At 42.9% G+C, this 23,345-nt stretch overlaps 1 protein-coding gene across 2 annotated transcripts in view; it reads right to left on the reverse strand.

Annotated features, from left to right (window-relative positions):
* The window catches only part of NOX3 (NADPH oxidase 3), a 412,418-nt gene that overhangs the window by 78,889 nt on the left and 310,184 nt on the right, over window positions 1–23,345 (reverse strand). The window lies entirely within an intron of this gene.

Consider the following 23,345-nt stretch of genomic DNA (forward strand, 5'->3'; position numbering starts at 1 on the left):
TACAGTATTTGCTTTAAAAGACTATACTTTTTAAAAATATTGAAAATAGCCACACATAATTCATCAGGTTCTCAGGCTTTGCACATTACTTTCCTTGCTAATTATAATCTCATTATTGCATAAGCCACCATGTTTACCACTTTCTTTCTGGCTTTTACTATCCTATACAGCTTGTGTCTTTCATTGCAGGTTGTTAAATCAGTTGCTGACCACAGACGAGTGCATGTTCAATTCCTATTGATTTCAAAATTAATATGTATACATTTTAATATAGAACAAGAAGTAAAGGAATTTTACTTATTACAGACCATGTATGCAACAAGGTTGCATGTTCAGTGTCTGAAGTAAATGTTCTTACTGGAAATCTTAGCTTATCCTTAGCTTTAGAAAAATTATCCAAAATATCAGTGCTTGGAATCTTATCTGGAATGGAAAATGTGTCACTATTTGTGACTGAAGATTTTAAACAAAAATAATCTAAGTCATCTTCTAAATTAGAATTTTTTCCTTTGTAAATCCTAGAATTATAAAATTAGAAATGGAAATAACCAATTGCATCAATCAATTTTATCTTCTAGTCAATGGAGGATTGTTCCTTAGAGAACATTTTCTACTGTTTTATCCAGTCAAATAAAAAACATTTTGCATTCTAGCTTTAGATGTGGTTGAGTGAGCCAGAAGCATTATAATATGGCTGTGAGAGACAGTCAGACTGTGTTTCCTCCTTTTGCAGAAAAGCCAAAAAGTTCCAGCTTTTGCATGCTCCAAATCAGAAATGTATTATGGTTTTAACATATTGGCAATCTCTTTAAGTAAATGAGTGACAATAGCAGCCTCTTCAGAATCTCTCTACACTTGGGCTACGTCTACATTGGCCCCTTCTCCGGAAGATGCATGTTAATTTCCAACTTCAGAATAGGGAAATCCACGGGGGATTTAAATATCCCCTGCGGGATTTAAATAAACATGGCCGCCACTTTTTTTCCGGCTTGGGGAAAAGCCGGAAAAAAGCATCTAGACTGGCGCGATCCTCTGGAATAAAGCCCTTTTCCGGAGGATCTCTTATTCCTACTTCGAAGTAGGATATTTAAATTCCCCGCGGATTTCCCTATTCTGAAGTTGGAAATTAACATGCCTCTTCCGGAGAAGGGGCCAATGTAGATGTAGCCTTGGTTCTTAGTATCTCAAACTGTGTGAAACATTTGCTCTTCTGCACTTTGCAAGACCTAATCTGTTGTTTTTTTGTGTGTGCATTTCTCTCTTCCTTCTCCTTGGTTTCTTCTATGTAGAGACGAGGGAACCTGGGCCATATTCTTATGAGTCTTCATCAATGTTTAGGGAAACCTGTGATTATATGCAAAAATGTATTGTTGGACTCCTTTGCACACACCAATACCTGAGCTGATGGCATGAAGTAAGATTTAAAGCAGCCTCACAGTTGCTACAAGTTGTGCCATCTGCAGTGTCCTTCAAGTGGCTACCTTGGTGACTGTAGGTGACCAGATATCAAGCATGAAAAATCAGGATACTTATTTTCAGAGAGGGATCATAGTTGCCTATATAAGATAGAGCTCCTTTTATAGAGACTGTCTCGATAATATCAGGATGTCTAGTCACCTGACAAGGATCCTAATAGTGACAGGCCACGTCAGCCATATGACCTATGCTAGGCATTGTGAGTGGCTTGATAGAGACCATATTCAACAAAGTATTTAAATATGTGCTTAACTCTAAATATATGAGTTAGCTTTGACCGATTAGCCATGTGCTCAAAGTTAAGCATGTTTAATCATTAGGGCTGCCAGGATCATAAGATCAAAATGGCACGTATTTCTGATACTTGTAAGTTAAATCTGATTTATAGTAAAACTTCATTTGCTTTACGCTTAGTTTGAATAAATGCATTTGAAATAATAAATGCTAGTGACCTTTCAGTCAACAGAAAAGATTTCTTTTGTATTTATCCTCTTAGGGTACGTCTACACTGCACGGCTATTTTGAAATAAGCTATTCCACAACAGTTATTCTGAAATAGCTTATTTCAAAATAGCACATCTACACTGCAGGGAAGCCTCAAAATTAGTCCAAGGCAGGCTTCCCTAATGTAGCTGTGCTATTTCAATGTAGAGTCCCAGGATGCACTGGGGAGGAATAATGTAGAATGGCCCCCGTGAAGGGCTATTTTGAAATAGCACGAGTGGAGTGTCTATACATGCCTTATTTCAAAATAGCTATTTTGGAATAGGCATTATTCCTTGTAAAAGGAGGTTTACAGATTTTGGACTAAGCAGTCCATTATTTCAAAATTATTTCAAAATAATGAATGGCTGTGTAGATGCTCACACTGTTATTTTGAAATAACACTAGTTATCCCAAAATAATGGTGCAATGTAGATTTAAATAAACATGTCCGCCGCTTTTTTTCAGGCTTGGGGAAAAGCCGGAAAAAAAGCGGCGGACATGTTTATGGAATAAGAGATCCTCCGGAAAAGGGCTTTATTCCGGAGGATCACACCAGTCTAGACGCTTTTTCCGGATTTTCCCCAAGCCGGAAAAAAAGCGGTGGACATGTTTATTTAAATCCGCGGGGGATATTTAAATCCCCCGCGTATTTCCCTATGCTGACTTACCTGATTTGCATCCCTTTTCCGGAATTTGTGGCCAGTCTAGACATAGCCATAGAGTAAAAGCAAAGGCTTATAATAGAGTTTGTTAAACAGTCTTACCTAAGAATGTTGCTTCAATTCTGTCTAACCAATAAGCCAGAATATAAAGAAATAATATTAATATTATGTCTTATTTTAGAACTTCACATAGATTTTTAAAAAAACCTATGATGATCCATAACTGTCATCATGTAATGGACAACAATATGCCATGGCTGAAAGATACAGGATATGTGATTATAAACAGAGTGACCAATGAACTGGAATTTGAATTTTTTCAAAGTAAAGATGTTATGTACGGGGAAGGATCTTTTGAGAATAAGATGCACTTTCTTGAAAAGGGCAAAGTGATCATCTACACAGGTCATATATGAGAAAAGTTAGTTGGCAGTGTCTATTTTGGAGGTAAGTATCTTTTTGCTTTGCTTTGCTTTAAAGATATTTCATTATATAGATGGAATTCTGGTAGCATATATTAGTTCATTCTTTTAACTGTTCTGTAACAGAAAATTACATTGTAATTCTGGCTCTCTGAAAATATCTGGAAGGATTTCACACCGAGGCCTATGTCTACACTATAGAGATTTTTTCGGAAAAACAGCCATTTTTCTGAAAAAACTTAACGTGACGGCAGTGTGGACGTAAGTGATTTCAAAAGCAAATTGAAAAACCCGAGGGGTTTTTCTGACAGCTGTAAATCTCTTTCTATGAGGAAGAAGCCTTTTTCTGAAAGAGCTCTTTCGGAAAAAGGCATGTGTGGATGGGGAAGAGGGAGGTTTTTCGCAAGAAGAGGAAAGAGGAAAAAGCACTGGTGCTCTGGTGCTTAAATGCGAGAGAGCTTAAATGCAAGAGAGCGTCCATTCAGTGTGGACTCTATCTTTCAAAAAAGCAGATCACTTTTTCGATGCACTTTGGCAGTGTGAATGCTCTCTTTCAGAAGATCTCTCCTGGAAAAGCTTCTTCCAAAAGAAGCCTGCAGTCTAGACATAGTCGAGGTCTCAGGGCATGTCTCTACTGCAGAGCTTTCTCAGAAAAATGGGCATTTTTCAAAAAAACTTCAGTTACATCCACATGCAATCGTGTTCTTTCGAAAAAAAATTGAAAGAATGGAGAGGTTTTCCCAACAGCAGTAACCCTTTCTACGAGGAAGAATGCCTTTTCCAAAAGAGCTCTTTCGGAAAAAGGGGTGTGTGGATGGGGAAGAGGGTTTTTTTTTCGAAAGACGAGGCCTCCAGGAAATAACACAGGTGGATACTCCATCCAAAGTAATCAGAACTCTATAGTTCCTGTCTCCTGGCATCTCTTAAAGCTGCAGGCACACTGGACAAGCCTTGTGGCAGGAAGCTGGCCCTGGAGTGGCACACTGACTGCATGGCTCTCCCTGCCACAGGCCTGCTGACCCGTGGTACAGCCACCAAGCCCCCCGACATCCTCCTGGCCCTTGCAGGGAGCATGACCAGGGCTCCCAGGATCCACCGAGGGGTACCAACTAGCATGCACCCTTGTCTGGAGCAGAGATCCTGTCTCTCCTCAAGCTGTGGGAGGAGGAGGAGACCCTACAGAATCTCCACTCAAAATGCCATAATGCAGACATTTATGGTCAGATGGCTGAGGCCCTGCCAGAGCGGGCACACCCACCCCAGACCTTAGAACAGATCCAGAGTAAGGTAAAGGAGCTCTGCCAGAGATATACGAGGGCCAGAGAGCACAGCTCGCTCTCTGGGACAGGACCCCACACCTGCCGTTACTTCGATGAGCTGCACCATATCCTGGGGTGGAGAAACCCTTTCCCCATCCATGGTCAATGACTTCGTTGTCGCCTGGCCGGAGGTCACAGAGGAGGAGGAGGATGACAAGGGACAGCAGGGGCAGGAGGAGGAGGCGGGTGACATGGTGACCATCATGATGCTGTCCCTGGAGCTGGTACCTGTGAGCCTTGATGTGTCATAGGCATCGTTTGACGCCGGAGAGGGATCTTCAGGTGAGTGCTCTCACTTTGTCACACACACAGAGCAGGGGAGGCAGGTGCAGAGGAGGTGGGGTGCGAGCCTCGCTCGGCCTGCTTGGGCTGGACATCATGCTGCAGTCCGTTAACGTGGAACCATGTGCAGCATTATTGTGCACCACGCAGACTCAGCAGGCAGCCCCTGAGCCCACCCAGGCGCCTGCTCCCAGGCTCAAAGGAGGCCACACACACACATCTGGCCCCAGGGGAGGGGGAGGGAGGCACCCATGACCTGCCACAGCTGGAAGCAGGCTAGCCACAAGGGCACAGGCATGACCCCATACACACTGAGGAGTGCCGTTCACAGCACATGGCATGCCTATATGTGCAAGGCACCACTCACTCCAGCAGACAACACTGCGAGGTGCAGGTGTGCGTGCAGGTCCCAGGGAGGGCCAGGCTGCTCCCGGCTCCTCTACCACCCATGGGAACCACTGTAGCTGGACACTTCCCTTGCCTGCTTGTCCATGGGGGTGGGGAGAAGCAGGGAGCATCGTTCCCTGGGCACCTCAGAGCCCCTGTGACACAGGGCCTTGCTCCCGGGACATCCCTTATCCTCTGGTCCAAGGACTGTTGGTCACTTGTTCTCAGAGGAGGGCATGGCCTCAGGGACAGTGTCTGCATGGATGTCTGACCACCTCTCCCTCTTTTTATTCTCCACAGCCAAACGAGCCAGGACATAGGCGTGAGCCATGGCACCCGAGCCTGCCGCCCAATCCCTGTGGACCTGAAAGTGCTCCAGGGTTCAGGAAGAGCTAATGAGGCAGCATGTGGGTTTCCTGAGAACATGCAGCAGACCCTGGTGCAAAAGATCTGGGAGGACTCAGTGGTGGACCCACATGTGGGACCAACTCGTGTGACAGGGCGATAACATGTGTGCCATCATGTGGGAAATGATGGCACATCCGGCTGCTCCTGCCTACCACCCTCCTGTCCCCCTGCTATGTCCATTCTTCATCACTCTACCCGCAAGCGATGCCTCTGTCCCCTCCCCAAGCAATGCCCATGCCCCCTCCCTCTGCCCCCCTGCCATCCCTGACACCACTCCAGCACCCCCCTCCTGCCCACCTTCCCGTGTTCCCAGCACCCACCCAAACCCAAGTTTAACGAGGTCCCCGCACCCAAGCTGAATGGGGAATATCTATATATAAAAGATATTGATGGTATCTGATTAGTGAGAACTGGTTTCATGTTACTGCCATTTCTCTCTTGATGGGCTTAACTTCAGAATCTGCCCATCACCATATAAAAACACAAGAATGGTCAAACTGGGTCAGACCAGACTAGTTCAGTATTCTAAACTGATTGTTCCTTCCTAAGTGGAGTACTTTGCATTTGTCCTTTTTAAACTTCATCCTATTAACCTCAGACCATTTTTCCAGTTTGTTCAGTTCATTTTGAATTATAACCCTATCTTCCAAAGCAGTTACAACCCCTCCCAACTTCATATCATCTGCAAACTTAATAAGCGTACTCTGTATGCCATCATCTAAATCACCGATGAAGATATTGAAAAGAACTAGTCCCAAAACAGACCCCTTAGGAACTCCACTTGTTATGCCCTTCCAGCAGGATTGTAAACCATTATTAACTTCTCTCTGAGAATGGTTATCCAGCCAGTTCTGCACCCACCTTATAGTAGTCCCATCTAAGTTGTATTTGCCTAGTTTATTGATAAGAAGATCATGTGAGACCGTATCAAATGCCTTACTAAAATCTAGATATGCCATGTCCACCACTTCTCCCTTATCCACAAGACTTGTTATCCTGTAAAAGAAAGTTATCAGATTGGTATGACGTGATTTGTTCTTTACAAATCCATACTGGCTGTTACCTATCACCTTACTATCTTCCAGGTGTTGGCAGATGAATTCTTTAATTACGTGCTCCATTATCTTTTCTGGCACAGAAGTTAAACTGAGTGGTCTGTAGTTTTCTGGGTTGTTTTTATTTCTCTTTTTACAGATATGGCCATCAGTGGCTGTTAAGCAAAATGGTCAGGGACACAACACTATGTTCTGTGCCGTTCCTAAGACGACTTACAGAAGCTGGTATTATAGGAGACTGAGATTCAGCTGCCTAATCTACGCTCATGCCTTGAAAACTGAGCTATTTGCTATCCTAACGCTGGGTGTCTCTGGGTTTTCCCTGATTTTTTTCCTTGGATTTGCCATGATGTGGAATGGGAACATTTTTGTAATCTCAAAAATTTCTCACCTGCTCCACTCCAGTGCATAGTAAACTTCTTTCATCTTCACTTATAACAAATCCAGGTCAAGTTGAAGCCAATAGTAAAATAACCTTTGAATTAAATATGACCTGAATTTGACCCTTTGGTGCTCTTTCCCATAAAATTGATTTCTTATGGCTTTTTGGAGCAAAGTTTCTAGCACAGACCTGGTCAAAATACAGCCCACAGGCCAGATCTGGCCCACCAAGCCACCAGATCTGCTCCACAGATGCAGCGGAGAGCCCCTGGCAGGCTCCCCAGTTGCCTCACCCTGCCCACATGCTGCTCAGAAAGGCGGCTGCTGGGTAGTTTTGCTTTAAAATCTGTGAGCCCAGAGGGACTTGGGAAGTCTTTTGGAGCTGTTCCCACCCCCAGCACAATCCCATTAGTCTGTTTTTGGTCAGAAACTGGCCAATAGGAGCTGCCTGTTTCAACAACAGGCAGCCAAGAAGCACCACACCTCCTCCCCTCCACAGCTGGTAGCTATTCACAGAGCACATGGCTACAGCCTGTGCGGGGATGAGGCAGGCAGGGAGGCTGCTTCAGGAAAGTGCTGGGCTGCTGGCTGGTAAGTCTCCTGGCCAGAGCCTGCCACTGACACCCCAGCCCCTCCCTTCTCTGACCCTCTGTCCCCCACTCCTGCCCTCTCTGCCCCCTCCTGCACCTATATCCCCTCCATGATCTGGAACGCCAATCCTCTGCCCCAGATACTAGTCCCCTCCTATTGTAGCTCACAACCCAAATCCCTGAACTTCAATCCCCTGTACCCCCTCCTGTAGCCAAATTCCCTGGCCTAGGTCACAATCCAACCCCTACACCCAAGTCCAGTGCCCCAGGTCACAACCACCTCCTTCACCCAAACTCCCTTTTGCACCTAATCCCCATCCCAGGCCCTACACCTCTTCCATTAATATCATGGAAGAATGTGGCTTTTGAACACTTTCCAAATACTTGCAGTGCCCCCCCTCAATCAAAAAGTATTGCCCACCACTGTTCTAGAATATATAGCCAGCCAAGAAGGGAACAAATCTTTAATTCCTTGTTAAAACACCATTTAGAAATCAGCGTGATTATTAAAACAACTTTGTTAAAAAGTAGAAAATGTTTAATTCATTTTAGTTGTAATTTGCTTTGTTTCTATTTTGTCAATGTAGCTATAAAGCTGTTTTATAATCTAATGAACTGTGTACTCTCTTCCACTAATCCAAAAAGTAGAAAACTAACATTATATACAGGCAGTCCCCGGGTTACATCGGATCCCTACTTACAAACGGGGTGAGGCAACCCTGTACTAGCTGCTTCCCCCCAGCAGACCAGGGAGACGCGAAGCTAACACCTCCCCCCCCAGCAGACCAGGGAGACGCGGAGTGGCTTTTCTCAGCAGACACCTCAGCTTGAGAATAAAGGACTGAGGGAAGTGAGGTGTGGGAGAATAAAACTGAGCTCTGGAGAAATATTTGGCTAGAGTTTCCCCTACAATATGTACCAGTTCCGACTTACATACAAATTCAACTTAAGAACAAACCTACAGTCCCAATCTTGTACGTAACCTGGGGACTGCCTGTATAAGGTTTCTAGTAAATACATTAAAAGAACGTCAGTATGAGATGTTAAAAATACAGGCAACATGCCAAATACAACCTGCAAACTTCTCAAAGGTAACAAGACAGTAAACTTGACATTCCAAAGTATTTGATATACAGCTGTATTTTTACTATTTACATTTTATCCCAAAACATTTACCTGAGAAAAGGTCATGGCGTTAAATTTGGAGACATTTACAGCAATTGTCAAATGTTTACTATCTATATGAATGTCACGTTTCTTAGTCAAAAGAAGGTTGATGTGCTAAATGTCAATTATTTCAACTGGTTTGATGGCAACACAGATTGCCAAGCAACTTATAAAGAGGTTTAATAAATATAATATACACTGCTAGCCATTAATCTTGCCTACCAGAGGTTGGAGTTTCATGTATAAAGGATTTATGACAAGTAACTGCACAGGACATTAAAACTCAATTATTGCTATGCTGGATGAAGGCATTATCATTAGCTGGTAGAAACAGTACCTTGTTTCTTTTGGTACTGCTGTCAAATTCAGGAAAGCATCAGGACAATGTAATTATTTTAGGAATTTATACCTTGATGTTCTTCTCTCTACTATTCTACCCCTCTAGAATTATATTTATAATAAGTCTACCTTCTTACTATTCATGATAATCAAGGGTGCAATGAATAATTGCATTTTTTAGAGCTCTGAGTTATCTAGAACTAATCCAAATGTTACCCTTTTACAAGGAAACTAGAAGACTTACCCAGCATTGCTCAGGTCCTTAACTTGATTCATTTTTGTTTTTTGGAAAATAAAATGAAAATGTATATACTTCATTTAAATCATTGCTCTGGAGTGGCGGGGCAGGGGGAGGAGAAGGGAAATGAGTGGTTCAGTATGCAGGCTACCCCAGTCCTCTCTCATCACAGTATTTTGGGGCCTGGTGAGAATCACCTCTCAATGGCTGCTGCAGCTCCAGCAGGCACAGCCAGGGAAGGGGCTGCATGGATGTCCCCTGGCAGGGGCAGGTTCAGGTTTGTCTGATTCCTGCACTCCGCAACCAGACTGAGTAATGCAGCAAACTCTGCACTTTCCCCTTACTCCGTGACAAAGGGGAACAGCCAGAAATGTTCCCATATGAATGGGCGGGAGTTTCAGACCCCCCCACCCTCTCTAATGGGCACCTGTGGGATGGGAAGCTTGGGGCAGGGGCAGTCCCTGGGGTGAGATTCACCCCCAGTCTGCCCCTTTCATCTGCCTCATGATTCTGTCTCTTTTCTGTAAGCAATCCCATTCAATGCATATCCCATTTTCCTGGCACAACAAACCCTTACCTTGTTTTACGTAATGATAAGAGGAAGTTGTATACCAAATTTGGTGGTCTTGGCTCTTACCATTTAGGAAGAATTCTTGACTAGACAGAAAGATGGATGGACACATAGACAGACAGACACTCGTAAATATATAGGGGTATGTCTACACTACCCTCCTAGTTCGAACTAGCGGGGTAATGTATGCATACCGCACTTGCTAATGAAGCCCGGGATTTGAATTTCCCGGGCTTCATTAGCATAAGCGGGGAGCCGCCATTTTTAAATCCCCGCTGCTTCGAACCCCGTGTAGCGCGGCTACACGGGGCTCGAACTAGGTAGTTCGGACTAGGGTCCTATTCCGAACTACCGTTACTCCTCATGAAACGAGGTGTACCGGTAGTTCGGAATAGGCACCCTAGTCCGAACTACCTAGTTCGAGCCCCGTGTAGCCGCGCTACACGGGGTTCGAAGCAGCGGGGATTTAAAAATGGCGGCTCCCCGCTTATGCTAATGAAGCCCGGGAAATTCAAATCCCGGGCTTCATTAGCAAGTGCGGTATGCATACATTACCCTCCTAGTTCGAACTAGGAGGGTAGTGTAGACATACCCTAGTAGATTTAATGAAATGAAAGTGCTAATATTTTACATTTCTATAATGCTTTTCATGCTTAAAGATCCCAAGCCATTTTATAAACACTCATAAATACTACTAAGACATAGCTACTCCAGGGCATATAATGGAAGCCAACCATCGCACATTGGGGAACTTTTGGTCAAATTACCAGTGCAAACTACCTAAAGTGTTATGGGATCACTAAAGTCTGTGCAGATCAATCAGGGTATCTATTTTTAAGGATCTCTACAAATACTGTACACACAAAGTAAACTTCATTTATCTTCCTCAGAAGCCTGAAGATCTAAGCTATTCTTATTAGGATTTGAACCTGCTGTTCCAGGAACTCTATTTCAAACGTACAATGTAGTTCATTAAGTTACCCTTTCAGCAAACAACTCTTTCAACGGGATACATTCAGGCTATGTCTACACTGCGGGCTTTTGTAGGCAGAGAGTATGCTAATGAAGTGCTCTTTAGCATTTGTCGTGCTGTCATTTGCATATTCTCTGCCAATGGTTTCTGCGCAAGAGGCTTTTGCACAAAAAAAAAAAGTACTGTAGACAGGTCTGTTTTGCGCAAAAAAAAAAACCCTTTGCACAAGATCCTTATGCCTCAAAAAAGAACTGATCAAGTATTTTACAGCTGAACAATTTTTATCACAGAAAATGCAATTTATGTAATATAATTTTCAGCAAGAAAATATGGTTTGCTGAAAACATTCCAGTTTCCTTTAGGTTGGTTTGACTCAAATCAGAATATTTTGCTTTGATGACCTACCCAAAGCTTTTAATTTAATGTGGATGCACTACTTCAACCAAGAAGCACTGGGGAGTAATTATTTCAAATGACTCTAGGGAGTACTAACATACTACTGCTATTTCGAAATAACGAGTTCAAAATAAGCATTATTTCTTATGGAAAGCAGGACTTACTATTTCAAAATTACCAGCCCATTATTTTGAAATAATGGGCTTGGTAGAATTGATGCTCTGCTTGTTATTTTGAAATAGCAGGAGTTATTCCAAAATAACTCCCTAGTGTAGATCAGGGCACACACTGTGGCTGTGTCTGGACTGCATCCCTTTTCCGTAAAAGGGATGCAAATTAGACACATTGCAATTGCAAACGAAGCGGGGATTTAAATCCCCCCATGCTTCATTTGCATAAAAATGGCTGCCACTTTTTTTCGGCTCAGAGCTTTGCTAGAAAAAAGCGCCAGTCTAGACGCGGATCTTTCAGAAAATAAAGCCTTTTCCGGAAGATCCCATATTTCTTATTTTAAGAGGAATAAGTAATCTTTCGGAAAAGGCTTTATTTTCCAAAAGATCCGCGTCTAGACTGGCGCTTTTTTCCGGCAAAGCTCCGAGCCGAAAAAAAGTGGCAGCCATTTTTATGTAAATGAAGTGGGGGGGATTTAAATCCCCACTTCATTTGCAATTGCGATGTGTCTAATTTGCATCTCTTTTACGGAAAAGGGATGCAGTCTAGACACAGCCTGTATGTATTAAGTTGTGCTGCATAGAGGATGCCATGTCTTCACATAGCATGACTTTGCAAACCCTGAGCATGAGAAGTCACGCTGCATTGAGGACACCATTTTGTTATTCACTGAAAAGGGTGGACTATCAAATTATTTTGCAGATTTCTCTCTGACAGAGCTCTGTACATCTTGGGATTTATGATCCAGGTTCTCTGGAAAGGTTATGAGGAAGAATGAAGACACTAGGCTCTCCAACTACAATGCTGTAATAGGAAAATACAATGTAACGTTCACATGATTTAAAATGAGGCCTTTTTGTCATTTCAACAAATCAAAACATTTCACAGATTCATAGATTCCCAGACCATAAGGAACCATAGTGATCATCCAGTTTAACTTCTTGTTTCATAGGCCATTGAACTTCCCCAAAATAATTCCTGGAGCATATCTTGTAGAAAAAACATCCAATCTTGATTTAAAAATTTGGGGTTGGTGGGTTGTTTTTTTGGTGGGTTTTTTTGGGGGGGAGGGGAAGTTTGAGAATCTACCATGATCTTTGAAAAACTGTTCCAGTGATTGATCACTTGCAATATTTCTTATTTCCAGTCAATTCAAGGAATTCCCAAATGTTGTTCAGCTATTCTATAGACTCTGACCACAGAAGTTACTCTTTCATAGAGGAAATTGCTACAGTTCTGGTTTCTTTCCAGTAAAGAGCAAGAGGAGCGAGAATCCTTTTTCTTCTTCCCAACTTCTTTTAGTTCTTCTCTAGCTGTTCAGAACAATTTTTTTCAAAGAATAAGGACATGAAAAGTAACAATAAAAGAACCCCCACCACAGAGATATTTCCTTAGACCCTCATCCTCTTCCAAATTTGAAGGAGAAACCTCAGATTAAGCTATTTGAATAGGAATCTGTTGAAACCATTCTGAAGAATGGTGATAAACTTTTTCCTTCCAATAAGCCCCTGAAAGGGATAAATGCAAAAAATGTGATAAAGAAGGGTAGCAAGACCACTCACAATTAAATCTGACCTGGTTATACTCTCAGAATTGGATATAACACTCTTATTTTGGTATATAACATGGCAATTTTTAAAACAACCTCAGCAGTTTTTCATGCCTCTGTTGCCTCCTCATCTTATTTTAGAGACAGGGTGGCATATCTTATACAGAGTTGGTGATTTTTTTAATTTTTAGAAATAGTAAATTGACTGAAAACACATTTTAGAACACCAAAATATTTGCAAAATGCAGACTGATATCAGCAAAAAGTTTGGTCTGAGAAACATTAAAAAAAATGTCAGAATAGTTCATTTTGACCACTTGAAAACTAAATGTTTTGTCTTTTTACTTCAAAAATTGTTTTGTTTTGAAATTTAGATGTTCGAAACCAACCAACCAAAACGTGACAAGAAACACACACACACACACACACACACACATACACACACACACAAAATGAAAAAAAACCAACCAAACAAAACCATTTGGGATCAAATGAAATATTTTGTTTGATGAAATTGGCTTTTTTTTTCATTTCAGTAAGAAAAATGAAAACATTTCTGTTTTCATTCAAATCTAACCAATTTTATCATAGATTTTTCATTTCAGTCTCTAAACTGAAAAGTCTAAGTGTTTAATCAATACTAGTCCAGATTTCCTACTGGATACTCTCCCCTGCTCAAGTTTAAAAAATTCTTTTATGGCTTTCACTTCCCCAGATAGCCTGAGATTTCAAACAAGAGTGAAGAGCTATAACTCAGCATCATACCATGTCTGCCTAGTGCCACAGAAAGCTGATTCCTAAGCAAAACATGCACTGGTCACCATTAAAATATAGTGGCTACAGGAAAATCTAGATCCTACCATGAATTTCAGAACCCCTTTTGATGAGCTAAAACTGCAAAAGACAAAACTGACTTGATCAAAATGCATGGGTGACATAGATACCCCAGGAAAATGGTCTGTTCCCTTCCAAGTACAGGCAGTCCCCGAGTTACGTGGATCCGACTTATGTCGGATCCGCAGTTACGAACGGGGTTTGCTGCCCGTCTCCCTGGTCTGCTGGAGACCAGCAGACCAGGGAGATGGGAAGCAAAGCCTCTGAGGACGCTGGCAGCGGGACAGCCGCGGCGCGTCTGGGCTGTTCGCTGCCCACGTGCTCCACGGCTTTGCTCCACGTCTCCCCAGACCAGGGAGACGGGGAGCAAAGCCGCGGAGCACGCGGGCAGCGGACAGCCCAAACGCGCCGCGGCTGTCCCGCTGCCGGCGTGCTCCGCGGCTTTGCTCCGCTTTGCTCCCCGTCTCCTCGGTCTGCTGGTCTCCAGCAGACCAGGGAGACGTGGAGCAAAGCCGCGGAGGACCCGGGCGGCGGGTCCGCGGTGCGTCTCGGTCCCCCGCCCAGGTCTCCCTGGTCTGCTGGGGGGGGGAGGGCGCAGCTAGTACGCCCCCCCCCCCCCCAGCAGTCCAGGCTTTTCTCCGGACGCCTGTGGTGGAGCAGCTGGGGTGCTGCCGGTTGGTCCCACAGCGCCGCTCTGGGTGCTACTGGACCAACCCAGCAGCACCCCAGCTGCTCTGCCCCAGGTGTCCCCAAGTCAGCCGCTGCTGAAACTGACCAGTGCTGACTACAGGAAGCCCGAGGCAGAGTTGCTCTGCCCCGGGCTTCCTGGAATCAGCCGCTGATCAGTTTCAGCAGCAGCTGACTTGGGGACGCCTGGGGTTCTTAAGTTGAATCTGTATGTAAGTCGGAACTGGCGTCCAGATTCAGCCTGTTGAAACTGATCAGAGGCTGATTCCAGGAAGCCCGGGGCAGAGCAACTCTGCCTCGGGCTTCCTGTAGTCAGCCGCTGGTCAGTTTCAGCAGCGGCTGAATCTGGACGCCAGTTCCGACTTACATACAGATTCAACTTAAGAACAAACCTACAATCCCTATCTTGTACGTAACCCGGGGACTGCCTGTAAATAAGACAATAGACTGATGCAGTCTGATGTGATTCCACATATGGAGGTATACAGCAAAGTACAATCCAAGTATTGTCTGGCAATGGGTCTTAGATATATCCACCCTGGTATACATCCTAGAACTGTATGAAAATCCATATTCAAGATTAAATGATATCCTTTCTCATTCTCATCCCATTTCTTCCAACCCTTTGAAACAGCAGAGTATGAACTCTGTGCTTCCTACTCCCTAGGGTGTGTCTAGACTACATGCCTCCTTCGACGGAGGCATGTAGATTAGCCAGATCGGAAGAGGGAAATGAAGCCGCGATTAAAATAATCGCGGCTTCATTTAAATTTAAATGGCTGCCCCGATCTGCCGATCAGCTGTTTGTCGGCAGATCGGGGGAGTCTGGACGCGATGCCCCGACAAAGAAGCCTTTCTTCATCGACACAGGTAAGCCTCGTGAAACCAGGTTTACCTGTGTCGATGAAGAAAGGCTTCTTTGTCGGGGCATCGCGTCCAGACTCCCCCGATCTGCCGACAAACAGCTGATCGGCAGATCGGGGCAGCCATTTAAATTTAAATGAAGCCGCGATTATTTTAATCGCGGCTTCATTTCCCTCTTCCGATCTGGCTAATCTACATGCCTCCGTCGAAGGAGGCATGTAGTCTAGACACACCCCTAGTGTCAACAGGAGTACCTCCTTATTTTTGTGGCTTGAAGAAAGTAGATACTCTCAGAGCCAAAAAATGTTAGAACTGGAGAGAGCTGGTGGTGATAATTAATGCCTGTTTCTGAAGCTCATTCTGGGAACAATTTTTACTGCTAAATCAAAAGCACAGAATGATCAATTATGATGCAGAAAATACAGAAGTGTTCAGTAAATATTTCTGTTTCTGTATTCTGGGAAAAAATTCTGTATCTAGCTTCATCATATAGTGGTGATAACACTTTTTTTCATTCCACCAGTATCTCTGGAAGATGCAAAATAGAAACGACTAAAGTTAGACATTTTAAAATCAGCAGGTCCAAGTAACTTGCATCCCAGGGTTTTAAAAGAGCTGATTGATTCCTTCTTGAAATACTAATATTTTTAATAAAAAGTCTTGGGGAACCGGGGAAGTTCCAGAAAGCTGTAAGAACACTATTATTATGACAATTTTTTAAAATAGTAAATGAGATGACTTGGGTGATAACAGAACTGATATTGATCCCAGGCAAGATAATGAAGTGGCTGGTATGGGACTTGGTTAATAAAGAATTAAAGAAGAGTTGTGTAATTAATGCAAATCAACATGCATTTATGGAAAATAGATTTTGCCAAACTAATCTGAAATCTTTTTTGATGAAATTACAAATTTGGTTTATAAAGTTAATTGTTTTGATGTAATACTCTTCTGCAAGGCCTTTTGTACTATATGATGTTCTGGAATAAAAAAACAGACTATAAAATGAACAAGGCACATATTTAGTGGATTTAAAACTGGCTCACAGATAGGTCTCAAAATGTAGTTGTAAATAGACAATTATCCTCAAGGAGGTCTGTTTCCAGTGAATATTGCAGGGATTGGTTCTTGGGCCAAAGTTATTTAATATTTTTATCAATGAGCAATGGAAGAAAACATACATTCATCATTCATAAACTTTGAAAATGACACAAAAATTGGGAGATTGGTGAAAGACAAAAGTCACTGGTTCAGTGTGATCTGGATGGCTTGATGATCTGGGTACAGATTAATACGTGTTTTAATAAGGCTAAATGTAAAGATATGTATGACATTACCCAGGGTACAATTTGGTCTAATGAACAACTGGAGTTCAGTTCTCCAATCTGGGGAGCCACTGCTTTGCTGTGAGAGCAAACACTCCTGGTCCTCTCATACACAGCTTTCAGCATATAAATCACTCCCAGTTTTAGTGCAAGAGTACTAGAGCCAGCCATGCATGAATCTTACTTCAGTGACACCAGCAATTCTCAGTCCCGGATTACTTGCAGAAATGTGCATCTGGTGCTGCTCAGCACTCTTCTGGACAATACAAGCTCATATAAAGTCTGTCATGCCATTAACAGAAAATGACATACACAACTCTTTTTCTCCCATAAGGCACTTTCCAAACACACTGATCTAGATAAAACAATAGAACAATTTTACTAACTACAGAAAGATAGATTCTAAGCATGAGTGGCAGGTAGAGTCCCCCTTTGAGGAGGCTAGCCACTAGCTCCACCCATTCCACCTGTGCACCCTCTGCAACCGGAGCCCGAGATCCCCTGTGCTCCCCTCCCCGTAGTTGGAATCACAAGCTTCCTCTTAGCTGGAAGAGCTCTGGGCTTGACTGTAGTCCCAAATCCCTCCTTCCCTGCCTCTGTACTCCCCACTTGTCCAGAGTCTCGTTGAGCTAGCACCAGTTACAATTCCCCTCCCCTCCCTTGACCCAGGCCTGCCAATCGAGATAGGAGGGAGGCAAAGGGGGCAATTGCCCTGGGGACTGCAGTTTCAAAGGGACCCAGAGCTTGCCACTGCTATTGCGGCAGCAGCAGAGGCTTGAACCTTAGGCCCTTTTGAATTGCCACCAAAGTGCTGCTCTGTGCAGCTCTGAGGGCTGGGGGAGGGTGCTCTGAGCAGCACTAAGGGCTGACCGCACCTGGTCCCGCCCCTTCTGCTTTCAGCCCTGCTACTTCCAGGGGTGCAGAGCTGTCCCCCTCCCCCCCCCCCACACTTTGCACCAGGAACAGTGGTGTCTGTTGGCTCTACTACCTAGTTGTTTTTGCTATGCCTCAGGCAGGTTCTGGAGTGGCTGAGGTAGCAAGCAGTATTTGCTACTCAGCTTCCTGGGTTCCTCAGTATTCTCCCTGGAGTCCAGAGAGATTACTGAAAAATCCAGGATGCTGAATAACACATAACGCCTCCTCATTTGCCCCAGAATCTGCAAGGAGCATAATAAAGTAAAAACTTCATCACCAAACATCACAATGGACCCCTGGCAGGTTATTCCTGTTGTGTATGATTTTAAGTGATTATAAGTTATGAAGAATAGAAGTCAGAATTGACTGCAAGAAAATAAAAGTAAATGGTAATTAATGCCTAACTTAACAAGGTAGAGTGAAAGCATAGGTCGTCCCCCCATATATTTTGGCAGACTTACTGGCTGAATCTTTCATTCAAGATCCCGCCCTTAGTCCAAAGCAGTTTCCTTTGTTCATCAGGTTTTATTGATAACATGAACTGACAGAAAGGAGGAGAAGTTTGGGGTCACCTCCCTTGTTGTTTTAGGCTTTTTTTCTCTTCAAGAGTTATCTTCAGATGAGGGTCAAGAGACATAAAGTCTTAGTACATGGGGACCCACAGCTGTTTCAGTAAATTATGCATAGCCATACTTTGAACAAAATTTATAATTGTTTTGTAAAAGGGGTGAACGCAGGGGTACACACTATCACATTACATATCTAGGAACAAAGAATATAGGCTATACTTACAGTATGAGGGACACTATCCTGGAAAGCAGTGATTTGGGGGAGGGGGAATGGGAGGGTTGTGGTAGATAATCAATGGAACATAAGCTGCTAAAATGATGTTTCTGACAAAAATGCTAATATAGTGGGATGCATAAAGAAGGGATTCTTGAGTAGGAAGAGAGAAGTTATTATATTTCTTTACTTGGCACTGGTGTTACCACACTGGAACTCCTTAACAGAAGATGTTGTGAAGACCGGGACTTTAACAGGGTTCAAAAAAGTGCTAGATAGATTCATGAAGATTAGGTCCATCAATGGCTATTAGCCAGGATGGGTAGGAATGGTGTCCTAGTTGCTGTTTGTCTGGAAATGGGTAACAGGAGAGGGATCACGTTAAGATTACCTGTTGTTTTCCCTCCCTCTAGGGCATCTGGCATTGGCCACTGTCAGCAGACAGGATACTGGGCTAGATGGACCATTGGTCTGACCCAGTATGACCATTTTTATGTTCTTATGATTATTGTGTTCAGTGCTAGTGCCCACAATTCAGAAAGGGATGTTAATCAAATGGAAAGGAGTCGGAGAAAAGCCATGAGAATAATTAAAGGATTTGAAAATATGCATTATAGTGATCGACTCAGAGAGGCCCATCTGTTTAACTTAACAAAGAGAAGGTTAAGGGATGATTCAATTACAATGTATAAATACCTACAAATACTTAATAATTGCCTCTTCAGTCTAGTAGTTATAATACAATCCAATGTCTGGAAGCTGAAGCAAGACAAATTCAGATTTCAAATAGGGCATACATCTAGCAGTGATGGTAGTTCATCAGTTAAAGAATTTAAAAAAGGATCATGGTTGAATCTCTATCACTGACAATTTTTAAATCAAGACTGTTGTTTTTCTGTAAAATAAGCTCTAGGAATTACTTTGAAAGTTTTGGCCTGTGTCACCAGAGGTCAGATTGGATGATCACATGGTTCATTGTGGCCTTGGAATCTATGAATCTCTTCCAAGGATAACTGACAGAACTTCAATACAGTATCAACTGACTCAAGGTCAGAGCAATCAGATATTCATACATTGTCCTAATTCCAATCCCAATCAACAAAAATAAACTGGCAATGTCAGACAATGGTTCAGCAGTAGTTTACATTAAAAAGAAAGGAAATCAGATCCTCAGCTCTGCTGCAGATTAGGCTATCTATTTTGTTCCGAAATAGAAAACACATTGCTTTTCTTTTATATAAAAAAGGGAAACTAAACTCTTGTCAACACTGGCAACTTACAGAGCAGTAAATCAGCTCCCAGCACTGTAACTCCCCAAGTGTCCATACTGGAAAGCACTCAGTGTGCACCAACTTCGCAGTGGTTTTTCTCTAGGTAAACTCATTTGATGAGACACGTAGCGCTTGCTGTGCAGTGGCTATATTGCTGGGGTGCCAATGTGGACACTTAGGGTACGTCTACACTAGCCCCCTAGATCGATATAGGGAGGCTAATGAGGGTGACTGGAATTGCAATTCAAGGCCAGGATTTAAATATCCCGTGCTTGATTTGCATGTTCCCGGCCAGTCGCCATTTTAGAAATTGACTAGCCGGAAGTAACTGCCCATGTCTACATGCGGCAGTGAAACGGGATTCCGATTTAAAGCCCCTAATTCAAATTAGCTGGTAAACCTCATTGCAGTAGCTCATCACCTAATAAACCATCTTGTTAGTCTTTAAAGTGCTACATAGTCCTGTTTTTTGTTTGAATTAGCAATGTGGGTCTAGTCAAAGCAAGGATGTAACATATTTTGGAGCTCTTATAGTAAGGTCTAATTATTCACATAAAGCTCCAAATTTGAAAAATGCAAGTGGCCCACTTTTCCCAGCACACTTAGAGATAGTAATGTTGCGCACAATTTCATCTCATCTGGACATCAGAAGATTTCACGGAACTGCTTCACATGTCATCCCTGTAATAGCACAGAGAACTTCCCTTGGGAACTGAAATCTTGTATTAAACACCCTGACTAAGCATTTCTTTGATCACTTATCAGAAGTGCTCTTATAGTCTTTCTCTTTAAAGATTGCCTTCCTGGTTGCAATCACTTTGGCAAGAAGATTTTCTTATCAGTAGAATAGCAGTATTGCAACTCTCATGGGGGCATAGTTGTGCTAAGAGCTAACATAGCATTTATCATTAAAAAATCTCTGTGTTCCACAGATCACAAGAGTTCATTCTTCCATCATTTTTGCCCATATAAAAATGTGTTCCTAAAAGACTCTGGAATATTCTTCATTGTGCTGAGGTCCCATAACCATTACAATGGATACTTCAGCCTGCTGCTTTCAGCCTGGTTCAGACAGAAGCACACCTTTCATCCACGGGCAGCAGAGAAATGTATTGCTCAGTGAAATTCTCCCCAGTGTTATCTGTCTAGCAGACATCCCTGCTGAACACATCTTTTAAGAGGAAATATCAAACTTTCTTTTAAAATTTTTACAAATGTTTTGTCTCAATAGCATGTCTAATTCCCAGACACATCATGGGACTGGACTTGTTTTTTGAGGTAATTGCCTCTTCAGCTCTGCTTCCCTGTCTCGGGAATTTACATTGAATAGTATCCCGGCAGGCTTCAGAAAGCATGGCAGGCCAAGAAAAGCCACAGGCAAAAGGAAGGGCCTTTGTCTCCCACTTCACTCCCTCATTGAATGTCTCATTGAGGAGTTTAACCAGCTCTGTGAGCAGAGTGAACTTCCCCATTCTGCCCAGATAGGGCAGGGTTTCCTTATCCACCCCCATCTACCCAGTTATATCTGGGCAGGAAAGGAGCCAGGCAGTATATGAAAAAGTGACACCAAGGTCAAGTAGCTATGATCGAGTATATATGGTATATAGCACAGAGTCCAGCCTTCAGTCTGAAATTCCTACTATGCCATTCCCATTCATTGACTAGCATTTCATTACTCTGATAATTAGATAACTAATTATCTCAATTTCTCAAAAGCCTAAATAGAACATCCAGCCCCAGTGTTTTAGGTGTGGCAAAGAGCTCTCTTTATAAAAAAAAAAAAAAAAAAAAAAAGGCTCCACACATCCAAAGAAGAAATCAAAAAGGAGCTTTTCATAATTTAAAGGAAGCCTCGAGCAAAAAATATTTTGCTGCAAGGTATGAATGGTAATCTAAAGACCTGTGGCTCATTTTCTGAGCTCTCACAGCTCCCACTGAAATCAGTGAGCTGCAGGTGTTTAACACCTCTGACAATCAAGTCTGCAGTCTGTCAAAACACAGGTTAACCATGTGTACTTAGTCTTGATTTCTTTCCTGTCACTGCGTAAAGCTGACACTGATCTTAGACCACAGCTAAACAAATTTAGGATAGTAATGTTTACTTATCTAAAAAAATATACTCTCTCTTTTACCTTTGAATTACTGAGTAGATATCAAATATCAATGTTTCAATTATTCATTAAGTTATTTCACTTACTAGAAAAATGGCTATAGGCAAGCAAGTGTCACTTGTACTCGAAACAGTGAATGTCTTCATGAGTTTTGCTAATCATGTTTTTCCTTCTTAGACCGCAGAGAGCCTTTATTCAACTATGGAAATGCAATAAAATCACTCTGTAGTTGCAGCAGTTACTGTCAGATAATGAGGGAGCTTTCCCCTTGTTTCAGGAACTCTTTTTCCTTTTCTGGTAGATCAGCCCAAAATATTGAGAGGTCATCTTTCATACATGCTGTGTGCAAATATGAGAGACAAGATGGGTGAGATAATATCTTTGACTAGACCAACTTCTGTTGCTAAAAGAGACATGCTTTTGATCTACACAGAGCTCTTCTTCAGGTCTAGAAGAATAATTCCCAGCATCACAGATGACAGAACAAGGAGCAATGGCAAGGGAGGTCTAGGTTGGATAGTAGGAAAAACTATTTCACTAGGAGGGTGGCGAAGGACTGGAATGGGTTACCTAGGGAAGTGGTAGAATCTCCATCCCTAGAGGTTTTTAAGTCTCGACTTGACAAAGCCTTCGCTGGGATGATTTAGTTGGGGTTGGTCCTGCTTTGAGCAGGGGGTTGGACTAGATGACCTCCTGAGGTCTCTCCAATACTAATCTTCTATGATTCTATGCAGGAGTGAAAGTAACAAATTTCTTACAAGTACTGTCAGATCACATTGTGGGAGGCTCAGGGTAGGGGGTTATAGTGTGGGGGCACAGGAGACAAGGGCAGAGGATTGGGTGGTGTGGAGGGCTCAGGATAGGGGGCTGGAGAAGTGGCTTGGGCAGGAAGTTGGGGTATTCAGGGTTGCAGAGGTCATGGCAGGTAGTCAAGGGACATGGGTGGTCTCAGGACAGAGGGTTTGGGGCATGTATAGGAGGTTATTGTCAGTTACCTGACCCTGAGCTGCTCTTTTTCCTGGCCAAATGGGAGCTGTGGCTGTGGGGTGGTACCTGCAGATGCTATGATCATAGCAAAATGTAAGGTGGACTAGATGGTTTATGATAAGTAGCAGGCATATATTTTAAGAGGCCATCCAAAGCAGAGGGACATGTTATCACTTCTGCAGTCACAGGAGAAAAGGAAAGGGCTATTGGGTTGCAGATTGTTGTAATAAGCCATGAATCCAGTGTCACTATCCAATCAGCCCATTATGCTGCTAGATTCATTATGCTGCTAGATACCAAAATCCTAGACAGATGGGAGGGGTTTTTTGAGGGTAGTTAAAGTTATACAAGGTGGATTTCTATGTTTTGGGTAAGAAAGGAAGAGGGTGTCCCAGGTATATAAAGGGATTTGATATTAGTATTAGGTACTGTTACATCATGTCCACCAATCATGAACTTTTGCTTTGAATACTGCGTACAGATGTGGTCTCCTCATCTCAAAAAAGATATACTGGCATTAGAAAAGGTTCAGAGAAAGGCAACTAAAATTATTAGGGGTTTGGAATGGGTCTCATATGTGGAGAGATTAAAGAGACTGGGACTTTTAAGCTTGGAAAAAAGGAGACTAAGGGGAGATATGATAGAGGTCTATAAAATCATGACTGGTGTGGAGAAACTGAATAAGGAAAAGCTATT

The sequence above is a fragment of the Pelodiscus sinensis genome, chromosome 3 (genome assembly GCF_049634645.1).
Source record: "Pelodiscus sinensis isolate JC-2024 chromosome 3, ASM4963464v1, whole genome shotgun sequence".
NCBI classification, from domain to species: domain Eukaryota; kingdom Metazoa; phylum Chordata; order Testudines; family Trionychidae; genus Pelodiscus; species Pelodiscus sinensis.